Below are 11512 nucleotides of genomic sequence, written 5' to 3' on the forward strand. Positions count from 1 at the left end.
TACAAGTCCATGCACACACTACTAAATAGACTCACACACATAGGATTACTTTTACTCTTAAATGGCCTTAGTAACTACTATCCACACTAATAGCCATTACTTGGTATTGATTACCCCATTAACTTGTATATGGTGGCTACATGTACCCTAATTGTTATTAACATGAAAACAAGTTAAATATTATTCCTTGGGCCTCCATGGATGCCTTATTGGGTTAAAGTTCTTGGGCTTTCCAAATGTCCCTAATTAAACCCAATATGGATTGTTGAAGCTTCTTGGATTTGGACCTTATGATTGGGCCTTCTTGTACTATTAATGGATCTTGGATCTCTTTAAGCTTTGAACTTGGATTCACATCATTCCCCCTTTCTTCAGAAGGATTTGTCCACAAATCAGCTCCATCATCTTCATCACCTACATCAAACAAAGACAAGTCACTAACATTGAAAGTAGCATTAACATTGCCATACTCACTTGGAAGTTCTAGCTTGTAGGCATTGTTGTTGATGCGTTGAAGCACTCTAAAAGGACCATCTCCTCTTGGCATAAGCTTTGATTTCCTTTGGTTAGGAAATCTTTCCTTCCTCAAGTGCACCCACACCCAATCTCCAGGCTCAAAAATGACCTGCTTCCTCCTTTTGTTGTGTTGCTTTTCATATTGGAGTGTTTTCTTCTCAATGTTTGCATGCACCTTCTCATGCAAAGTCTTTATGAATTCAGCTTTTTGTTTCCCCTCTAAATTAGCTTTGTCCAATGGTAATGGTAGCAAATCTAATGGAGTCAATGGATTGAATCCATACACAACTTCAAAGGGTGAGCAATTTGTTGAACCATGCACACTCCTATTGTAAGCAAATTCCACATGTGGCAAACATTCTTTCTAATTCTTCAGATTTCTTTGGATGAGAGCCCTCAAAGTGTTGCAAGTGTCCTATTGACCACCTCTGTTTGTCCATCCGTTTGCGGATGACAAGTTGTAGAATACAAAAGCTTTGTCCCCATCTTTCCCCAAAGAGTCTTCCAAAAGTGACTTAGGAATTTGACATCCCTATCACTCACAATGGTCCTTGGCACTCCATGCAACCTTACAATCTCCTTGAAGAATAGATTCGCAATATGGGTTGCATCATCTGTCTTGTGACATGGAATGAAATGTGCCATTTTACTAAACCTATCCACAACAACAAAAATAGAATCTCTCCCTCCTTGGACCTAGGTAATCCTAAAACAAAGTCCATAGAAATGTCTACCCAAGGCTCATTTGGTATGGGAAGAGGTGTATACAAACCATGAGGCATTGCTTTGGATTTGGCTTGTTTGCAAGTAATGCATTTCTCATAAATTCTCTCAACATCCCTTTTCATGTGTGGCCAAAAGAAATGGTCACCCAACATATCCAAAGTTTTCTTAATCCCAAAATGTCCCATTAAACCTCCACTATGTGCCTCTCTCACAAGTAACTCTCTCAAAGAACTTTGTGGCACACACAATTTGTTTTCCCGAAAAAGAAAACCATCAAACTTATAGAACTTATCAAAACCCCCTTTCTCACATACCCCATAAACATTAGCAAAATCAGGATCATTAGAATACAGATCTTTTATGTATTCAAATCCTAATAATTTTGCATCAAGTTTAGAGATCAAGGCATACCTTCTTGACAATGCATCGGCCACCACATTTTCTTTCCCTTGCTTGTACTTAATGATGTATGGAAAGGATTCAATGAATTCCACCCATTTTGCATGTCTCTTGTTGAGCTTTCCTTGTCCTTTCGAGATACTTCAAGGACTCATGGTCGATGTGAATTATGAATTCTTTGTAGCCAAGGTAATGCTGCCATGTCTTTAGAACCCTCACTAATGCATAGAACTCCTTGTCATATGTAGGGTAGTTTAGACTTGCTCCACTTAGCTTTTCGGCTAAAGAATGCTATGGGCTTGCCTTCTTGCATCAAAACTCCTCCAATACCTATGCCACTTGCATCACACTCAATCTCAAAAGGTTTAGTAAAATTTGGCAAAGATAACAAGGGTGCAGAACTTAATTTGTCTTTTAGCAAGTTAAAAGCCTCATCTTGTTCAATTCCCCACTTAAAACCAACATTCTTTTTTATGCATTCAGCTAAAGGTGCAGCTATGGTAGAAAAATTCTTAATGAACCTTCTATAAAAGCTAGCTAAACCATGAAAGCTTCTTACATCACTTACACTTGTGGGTGTTGGCCATTCTCTAATTACTTTTACCTTTTCTTGATCAATATGAATACCCTTGTCATTGACAATATATCCAAGAAAAGTAATTTCATTAGTGTAAAAACAACATTTCTTTAAATTAGCATACAACTTCTCTTCTCTAAGCACATCAAAAACACAAGTCAAATGTTGTACATGCTCATCTAAATTTTTGCTATAAACCAAGATATCATCAAAATAGACAACAACAAATTTGCCTATGAATGCTTTTAAAACATGATTCATCAACCTCATGAAAGTGCTTGGTGCATTAGTTAAACCAAAAGGCATTACTAACCACTCATATAAACCATGTTTAGTTTTAAAATCTGTTTTCCATTCATCACCTTCTCTCATTCTAATTTGATGATAACCAGATTTCAAATCAATTTTTGAAAATAAATATGAACCATGCAATTCATCCAACATGTCATCTAGCCTAGGAATGGGATGTCTATACTTCACCGTGATTTTGTTGATGGCACGACAATCAACACACATCCTCCAAGTTCCATCTTTCTTAGGCACTAACAAGACGGGTATGGCACATGGACTCATGCTTTCATAAACATAACCCTTCTCCATAAGCTCACTCACTTGCTTTTCGATTTCCTTGGTCTCCTCTGGATTACATCTATATGCTGGTCTATTTGGAATGCTTGCTCCGGATATGAAATCAATTTGGTGCTCAATGCCTCTTTTAGGTGGCAAACCATTTGGAATTTCTTTCGGAAATAAATCTTCATAAACCTGCAAAAGATTAACAACAACACTGGCAAACAATTGGTTATTTCGTTAGAAATATGCAAAATCTCCTTGTACATAAGTATAAGCATGTGTTGCCTCAAAAGCATAGCTTCCTTCACATCACTCATTTTTGCATAAACACTCATTTTTCTTTCATTTGAACCTTCCTTGTTTTCTCTCACCTTGTGTTTCCCATTTTGGTCAAGAGAATTGGAATTTTTAGGTTCACTCATCTCACCTTTTTCTTTACTCTCAAAGGTTTCCCTTCCCAAAGAGTTTCCCAATGAAGAACCCATTTCTTCATATTGTTGCTTGATGCGCATTTGGTCTTCAAAAATCTGTTTTGGAGTTAATGGTCTAAGGTTAAACCTTTTTCCATCCATAGTCAAAGTATACATATTTTTGAATCCATCATGACTAGCCCTTCTATCATATTGCCAAGGTCTCCCCAACAACATATGTCCGGCCAACATTGGCAACACATCACACAACACCTCATCCTTATATCTACCAATTTGAAACGAAACTAAAACTTGCTTATTTACCTTTACAACTCCACTTTCATTAAGCCATTGCAACTTGTATGGTCTTGGGTGCTTGGTAGTAGGCAACTTCAATTTCTCCACTAGCAAAATGCTTGCTACATTGGTACAACTTCCACTATCCACAATCATGTTACACAACTTGTTAGAAATCAAACAATGAGTATGAAACAAATTTTCCCTTTGCTCCCTATGGACATCATGTTTATTTTGCAAACTCAATGTTCTTTGAACAACAAGATTATATCCCTTAGCACATTCAACATCACTACAATCTTCTAAAGAAGGCATATCATCATCACTATCCCCCTCACTCTCCGACTCAATATCACCATTCGTTAGAATCATAGCTTTCTTATTTGGACATTCCCTAGCGATGTGCCCATGTCCCAAACACTTAAAACATTTGATTCCCCTAGTTTGGGCTGGTTGATTCTCACCCTTTCCCTTATTACCCAAGTCAATTTTAGGTTTAGTTTCTTCCACTTTTAACTTAGTAAAAGGTTTATCATCCTTTTTCCCCCAAGAAGTTTTCCAAGAAGAAGAAGAACCCATATTTGGTTTAGAATCATACCTCTTTCTTTTCAATTGCCTTTCCACTTTCATGGCCAAATTCACCATATCTTCAATCTCCACATAATGTTGTAAATCAACAACATTAGCAATGTCTTTGTTTAGCCCTCTCAAGAACCTTGCCATGGTAGCTTCACGATCTTCTATCACATTTGCTCTAATCATAGCTTTCTCCATTTCTTTGTGATACTCCTCCATACTCATGGATCCTTGAATTAGAGTTTGTAATCTTTGATGAAGCTCTCTGTAGTAGTGGCTTGGAACAAACCTCTTTCTCATGATTTGCTTCATTTCTCTCCAAGACTCTACGGGTCTTTCTCCATATCTACGTCTTTTCTTGCAAAATTGATCCCACCAAACAATTGCATAATCACTAAACTCAATAGCGGCAAGTTTTACCTTTTTCTCCTCCGAATAATTATGACATTCGAAGATGAGTTCCACTTTCCTCTCCCATTCAAGGTACACATCTGGATCATTTCTTCCTTGGAATGAAGGAATCTTCATTTTGATGCTTCCAAGGTTGCGATCAACATCATCATTTGGATGTCTTCTCCTAGCTTGTCTCCTAGGATTGATTCGTTGTCCCAACAAGGTGACTTGATCATCATCCAAATCATCCTCTCCTTCATAGTCCTCTTGATCAATTGGTGGATGTCTCCTTTGTCTAGGCTCTCCATGTAATTGGTTAAGGATGCCATCATGCTTCTCTAATTTTTCATTGACTCCCGCCATCATACTAAACATTCTATCGAATTGTTGTTACATAGCTTGAATCACATGATCATTTGTAGAAGAACTTGTGTCTTTTGACATGATTGTAAAACCTAAAATTTTAATAAAAGAAAATAGAAAGAAACGATCTCACAACACTCCCTCACGTGTTTTCACTCAAAATTGATGTATACCACTTGTGTTTACACTCAATTTTGGCTTTTTTTTTCTAATGATCTCACACTCTTGCCTTTTACCTCTCAAATTTGCCTTTTGATTTCTTAGATGAACTAAGTTTCTCAATCAAACAAAATTTCAAGAATGTAGTAATCAATGAAAAAAAAAATAAGGTAGGCTAACAAGAAAATAATAAGGTAGGCTTAAAGAAATGAACAATTTGTAGCAAATAGGCTAATAGAAATGAAAAACAAAGATAGATCATCAAAGAACACAAAGATATAGAATTATAAAGATAGATCTCAATGGAATATGAAGAGTCAATTTTTTTTATGTAATCTGAGATCTAACACAAGAATATCAAAGATAACAATTTTTTTCTTTTAGGACGATTTTTTTTTTTTTTTTTTGATATATGCAAACAAAATCTTGAGATAAGAAGAATAAAGATAAAAATAATAATAATAACAAGAACAATAGATGGCAAAAGGTGCAAAATATAAGATGAACACAAGATATTGAGAATTAAAAGATAGTATTGGATACACAAACCTCAATCTCGAGTCAATGCTCTGATACCACTTATGATGGGAATTGTAGGTTTCATCAATTAACTCCCCAATAGCAAAAATACTATGATAAGTTGAATTAGAAGAAAACTAGAAATTACCAATTTAATCCACAAATTCGGATCGTTCAAAGATTGAAGTAAGAAGATGGATGCTACTTAACCCCTTTACCAATAAGGATAAAGATACTAAGATAGACTTTGAATTTCCTCTTATGCCACAAACAAGAATGTTTGATAAATAACAAGAAAACAAAGATTTAGATTTTGACACCACAAGCTAGAATAAAGCTTGATAAGTCGCAAAGTTCAAGCAAGAAATTAAAGACAAAATTCCTCACAATAAAACTCAAACAAAATTTCATATATCAAATTCAATCATGCTCTAAAAGAAAGAGAAAAGGACTTGTTTATATAGAGTACAAGTCCATGCACACACTACTAAAATAGACTCACACATATAGGATTACTTTTACTCTTAAATGGCCTTAGCAACCATTATCCACACTAATAGCCATTACTTGGTATTGATTACCCCATTAACTTGTATATGGTGGCTACATGTAACCCTAATTGTTATTAACATGAAAACAAGTTAAATATTATTCCTTGGGCCTCCATGGATGCCTTATTGGGTTGAAGTTCTTGGGCTTTCCAAATGTCCCTAATTAAACCCAATATGGCTTGTTGAAGCTTCTTGGATTTGGACCTTGTGATTGGGCCTTCTTGTACTATTAATGGATCTTGGATCTCTTTAAGCTTTGAACTTGGATTCACATCACAAGGATCCGAACCATGCTAGAGCTCCTTGAAAACTCAAGACATCAAGCTTCCACAAGTGAGACTGAAGCTACATCTGAAATGGCCAATGAAAGAGCTAATGAGTAATACGTTGAGATCCTCAAGAATGTTGTTATCGACAACCTAAGGGGTGTTAGTCAAGATGAGCTCCAATAACTTTTGGCTAGGATGGCTACAAATCAAGCCCCACCTGCTACTCTGGTTACGCCAACTAATCCCTCTGCCGTTGTTGATCTAACTGTGGTTGATATTGAAACTACTGCTGCAACAACAGCCGCTACTACCACTACTGCTAATGCCAATGCCGAAGACCCTACTAGAAGAAGAATGTCCTAAAACTGTTATGATTTTGACGAGTATGTGTTGGACCCAGCTAAAAGGGAGACTGTCCTTGCCACTAATGACATTGTAAGAGGCTTGAGCGCCAAGCTTGACAAGATGCAAGGCATGCTGGAAATTAAAGGTAGGCCCGACCTATGATTTCAAAGAATTGGTATTGACAGGTGAAGACACGTTGCCTACAAAGTTCAGAATGCCCGAGATGAACAGATTCATGGGACTAGTGATCCAAAGGTTCATCTAAAGTAATATATAATTATCATGGGAACTACGCAACTATGTAGGACCCAAATTGTCAAGCTATTTTTATTGTCACTAGAAGGACTTGCTGTAAACTGGTATCATAGTTTGGAAAAATCTGCTAAAGCTGAATGACACGATTTATGTAATTCATTTGTTAAGCCATATGACTATTATACCTAGTCAGAAGTGTCAATTAGAGACCTTGAGTCCACCAAATAGAAGTTAAACGTGTCTTTCTTTGATTTCCTGACCGAGTGGAGGAATAAAGATGGGTTGATGAAAAACAAACCCTCTCAAAAGGATCAAGTTCGTATAATGGTCCTAGATGTTCTTCCTGGTTGGGTCAAAAGGCTTCAGATGATAAATCTGAAGACTTCAATGGACTTATATGATGATGGGCTTCAGGTCCAAAAAATCGAGAATGATAAGAGGAAGACTGTACAAACTGGCGAAAGGCCTAATCATTAGGCTGGAAGGAGCAGGACTTTAGATGTGAATGTTTTCCAACAACCAAGAACGTTATCCAACTTCAGGCAACCTCTCTCAAATATTTTTGAGAGGTTAGTACAAAACGGCATATGCTTCAACCAACCACCCTAAAAAACCCACCTAACTCTAATGCACCTGGCTACAAATCCAACACCTACTATAAATTCCATCAAGCACCCGGCCACCACACAGATAACTACATTCAGTTGAAACATGAAATCCAAGACCTCATCGACACTGGAAAACTAACCGACCCAGACTAGCCTAATACTAGAAGAAACTCCCTACCAAATTACAACAATACACCACCCTAAAATAAGTGTCCATGATTACCTTCGACTTTAGTGAAGAGGAGGTCATGAGCTCTTTTAAAGACATGTCCCAACCCAAGCCAAAGCTAGAGCCAGAACCAAATAACCCATAAAGAACCTTCACCGAACTAGGGGCATCATTATTTGTAGTGTTCCAACATTTAAAATTGAGTAGGAAACTTATGTCCCAATTGCATAAGAATAGTCCTAAACCTAATAATGGTAGTATTATGAGTATCACCAGGCTTTTGGGCATGTGACAGACTAGTGCAATTATCTCAAGCACGAGATTTAGAACTTGATTGACTGTGGGGAGTAGTAAGTTTAACAACTTCCTCGATATGAATGTGAAGACCTATTGGGACAGTCCTCAGGCAAATTTGATTTCAAGGTCCATTATTTGAGACCTCCTTCGATTAATATTCGAATTGAGAATATTGTGCCCAGCGGTTGGGGATCGGACAATGATCAGGCAACTTGTGAGCCTTGTCTTCTAAAAGTTCAGAATGAGGGTAAGAAGAAGTCAGTTATGGCCATTGACATCTGGTACAATTCTAGGAACGAGTGTGAAGTCCAATGCACTAGGGCCAAGGATATCTAGGCAGGCAATGACTCCGACAAAGAAGTCGAGCCAGTAGGTAAGAGTGAAGATACGAAGGTACAAGAACTGAAGCAGGTCGAGAAAGCATCTTAAGGGGATAATGGGTTACTAGAACAACTGAAGACAGAAATGAAGATAGCTGACATCTAAGGGCTGCTAATGCTTTGATTGGATCATAGAGAGGCTCTAATTCGGGCATTGTATAGTATAAGTCTTAGCACAATAGCTACCCCTAAGAAAATGATCAAAACGATAACTGACAAGACCATTGAGATGGTCACTTTCTTGAATGAAGACTTACCACTCGAGGAAAGAGACCACAATAAGGCTTTCTATATAGCAGTGGAGGTCAAAGGGAAAAGAACTCCATGTGCGATGGTGGATGATGGGTCTGCCATCAATCTATGTCCTTCTCGCATACTCCCTAAGCTGGGGATGACTGTGAAAGATTTAAAACCATCATATATGGTTATAAGAGCCAATGATGAAATAAAGAGAGACATGGAAGAGACGTTCTCAGTACTGGTAAAGACGGGTCCTATCAAATCTTGGGTTGAGTTCACTGTTTTGGACATACCGACACTGCTATTAGGAAGACTGTGGTTCCATGCCCTAGGAGGAGTTCCTTCCATTGTGCATCAAAAGGTTAAGTTCCTTCATGAAGGCGAAATAATAATTATCAAAGCCAAAGGTGGTAAGGTTGTCTCGATCATTCAAGAAGCTGTCAAACAGTTTAAAGCCCCTATTGGATTCCAAGTTGTTATTCTTTATAGGAATACATGTATACCAAAGTAGCCAGTATGTTCAAGAAGATGGGTTTCATGCCTGGAATAGGGCTAGGAAAGAACCAGCAGGGTATCACAGAGTTGCCAATCTTCAAGGATTAGAAGACTCGACACCGAATTGGGTTACCATGAGGATGAAGATGAGTGCAAACTAAAGGGTAAGACTCTAAAAGATGTATTTGTCCAAGAGTACAAGCCCTACTCTATAGAGTCTGAACTTGTTACAGTAGTTGGGAGTCAGGTGCTGAGATTTAAGATATTTAAGAACCTAATCATCAACATGATGGTCAAGCTGAGCATCAGGAAGTCCATGAGAAAGTCACCACTAAGGTTGAGGAGCTGAAGCTAGAAGAGTTCATCGCTCTGCCTAAGAAGCTAAGTAAACAAGAGCTAGTTATTATGATAGAGGAGCATATCATTAATGTATTTTATGATGATGTAATCACATCTGATCTTTATGAGGACAATGTTTCTTTCATTTTAAAGATCAATGATATGAACAATAATTTTACTTACTTGTTCAATGTTTTGCCTAATGGTAGTGTGGATTTTGATAATCATGTGCATGTTTGACAATAATTTCATACAACTTGATTCATTCAATTTAAGCATAAATAAAAATCCAAGGAACATTTCGATAGCTCATGATATAACTCCTGAGGAGAGGAGAGAACTAGAAAAAATAATGAAAAAAGGAAAAGAAGTATTTACTTGGTCCTAGGATGACATACCAAGGTTAGACAAAAATATAGCAGAGTACCACATCCAAACCTACCCACACATCAAGCCAATTAAGCAGAAGATGAGAAGATTAAGACTAGAATTGTTAAAGAAGATCTTAGAAGAAGTTGCTAAGCAGGTAAAAAGCCAATTTCCTTGATGTAGTACACTACCTTGTATGGTTGGTAAACATCGTCCCAACCCCGAAGAAAGATGGAAAAGTAGGGATGTGCATGGATTATTAAGACCTAAACAAGGCAATGCCCTAAGGATGATTTTTCCCTTCCTTGCATAAATATGATATTTGACAGTGCCGCTTCAAGTACAATGTTCTCTTTCTCATCATGATGGCAGTAGTGGACAAGCTGAAGACATCGTTCATCATTGAATGAGGTACATACTGCTATAAGGTTATGCCTTTTGGGTTAAAGAATACGGGGGCAACTTATCAGAGAGCAGCCACTACCTTGTTTCAGGACATGAAGCATTAGGAGATGGAGGTGTATGTAGATGATATAATGGTAAAATCTAAAACAAGGGAAGGGCATTTTCAGGCTCTTGATAAGTTCTTCGAACGAGTAGAAAGGTATAACCTAAGGCTCAATCCGAAGAAGAATGTATTCAGAATAACAACATGAAAGTTGCTAGGGCACACAGTGAGTCAGCGAGGAATAGAGATTGATTCGAACAAAGTAAAGGCTATTCAACAGATGCTAGTGCCGAAGATAGAAAAAGCAGTCAGAGGATTTCTGGGACGTCTGTTATACATTAGCAGGTTCATTTTCAAACTCACAATAGTTTGTGATCCTATATCAAACTTTTAAGGAAACACCAACCCGTTATAATGGATGAACATTATTAGAAAGCCTTCGATTAGAATTAAAGAGTATCAGATGAAGCCGCCAGTACTAAAGCTGCCAAAAGATAGAAAGCCGTTGATTTTGTACTTAGTATTGGAAGAGGAAGCCATGGGGCAATGGTAGCGTAGTGCGGGCCTAATGACATGGAGCATGCAGTCTATTATGTCAATAATAAATTGTTGCCTTATAAGTTGAAGTATAACCTCATAGAGAAGACATGTGTAGCCATGATATGGGCTACGAGGAAATTGAGACACTACTTTTAGTCTTATAGGATACAAGCAATTTTAAAAATAGACTCGCTGAAGTATCTATTTTGAAGCTCCATCTCTTATAGGAAAGTTGGCAAGATGATTAGTGCTTTTAATAGAGTTCGACATCAAGTATGTCAGCAAGAAGATAGTCAAAGGTAGGGCAATAGCAGAATTTTTAGCTCATAATGCAATTAAGATAGACGACCTTTGGGATCTAGAGTTTTCTAATACAAATCTAGGGGCAATCAAGATTCAAGAATGAAAAATGTACTTTGATGGAGATGTAAATGTGAAAGGTGCCGGGTTAAGAGTAGTTCTAATCACGCCAGAAGGAGAAATGTTGTTGATGGCGAAAAGATTTGATTTTAAAGTGACCAACAACATGGCAGAGTATGAGTGTTTTTATTTAAATTAGAAGCGGTTATGGTAGCAGGAGTGAAGTAGCTGATGGTCTTCGAGAATTCCATGCAAGTGATTAAACAAGCCATCAAGGAATGGGACGTGAAATAAGAAAGGTTGAAGTTATATTTCAATTACCTTAGGACTTGGTCTATA

This window comes from Ricinus communis, chromosome 7, assembly GCF_019578655.1.
Source record: "Ricinus communis isolate WT05 ecotype wild-type chromosome 7, ASM1957865v1, whole genome shotgun sequence".
Classification (NCBI taxonomy): domain Eukaryota; kingdom Viridiplantae; phylum Streptophyta; class Magnoliopsida; order Malpighiales; family Euphorbiaceae; genus Ricinus; species Ricinus communis.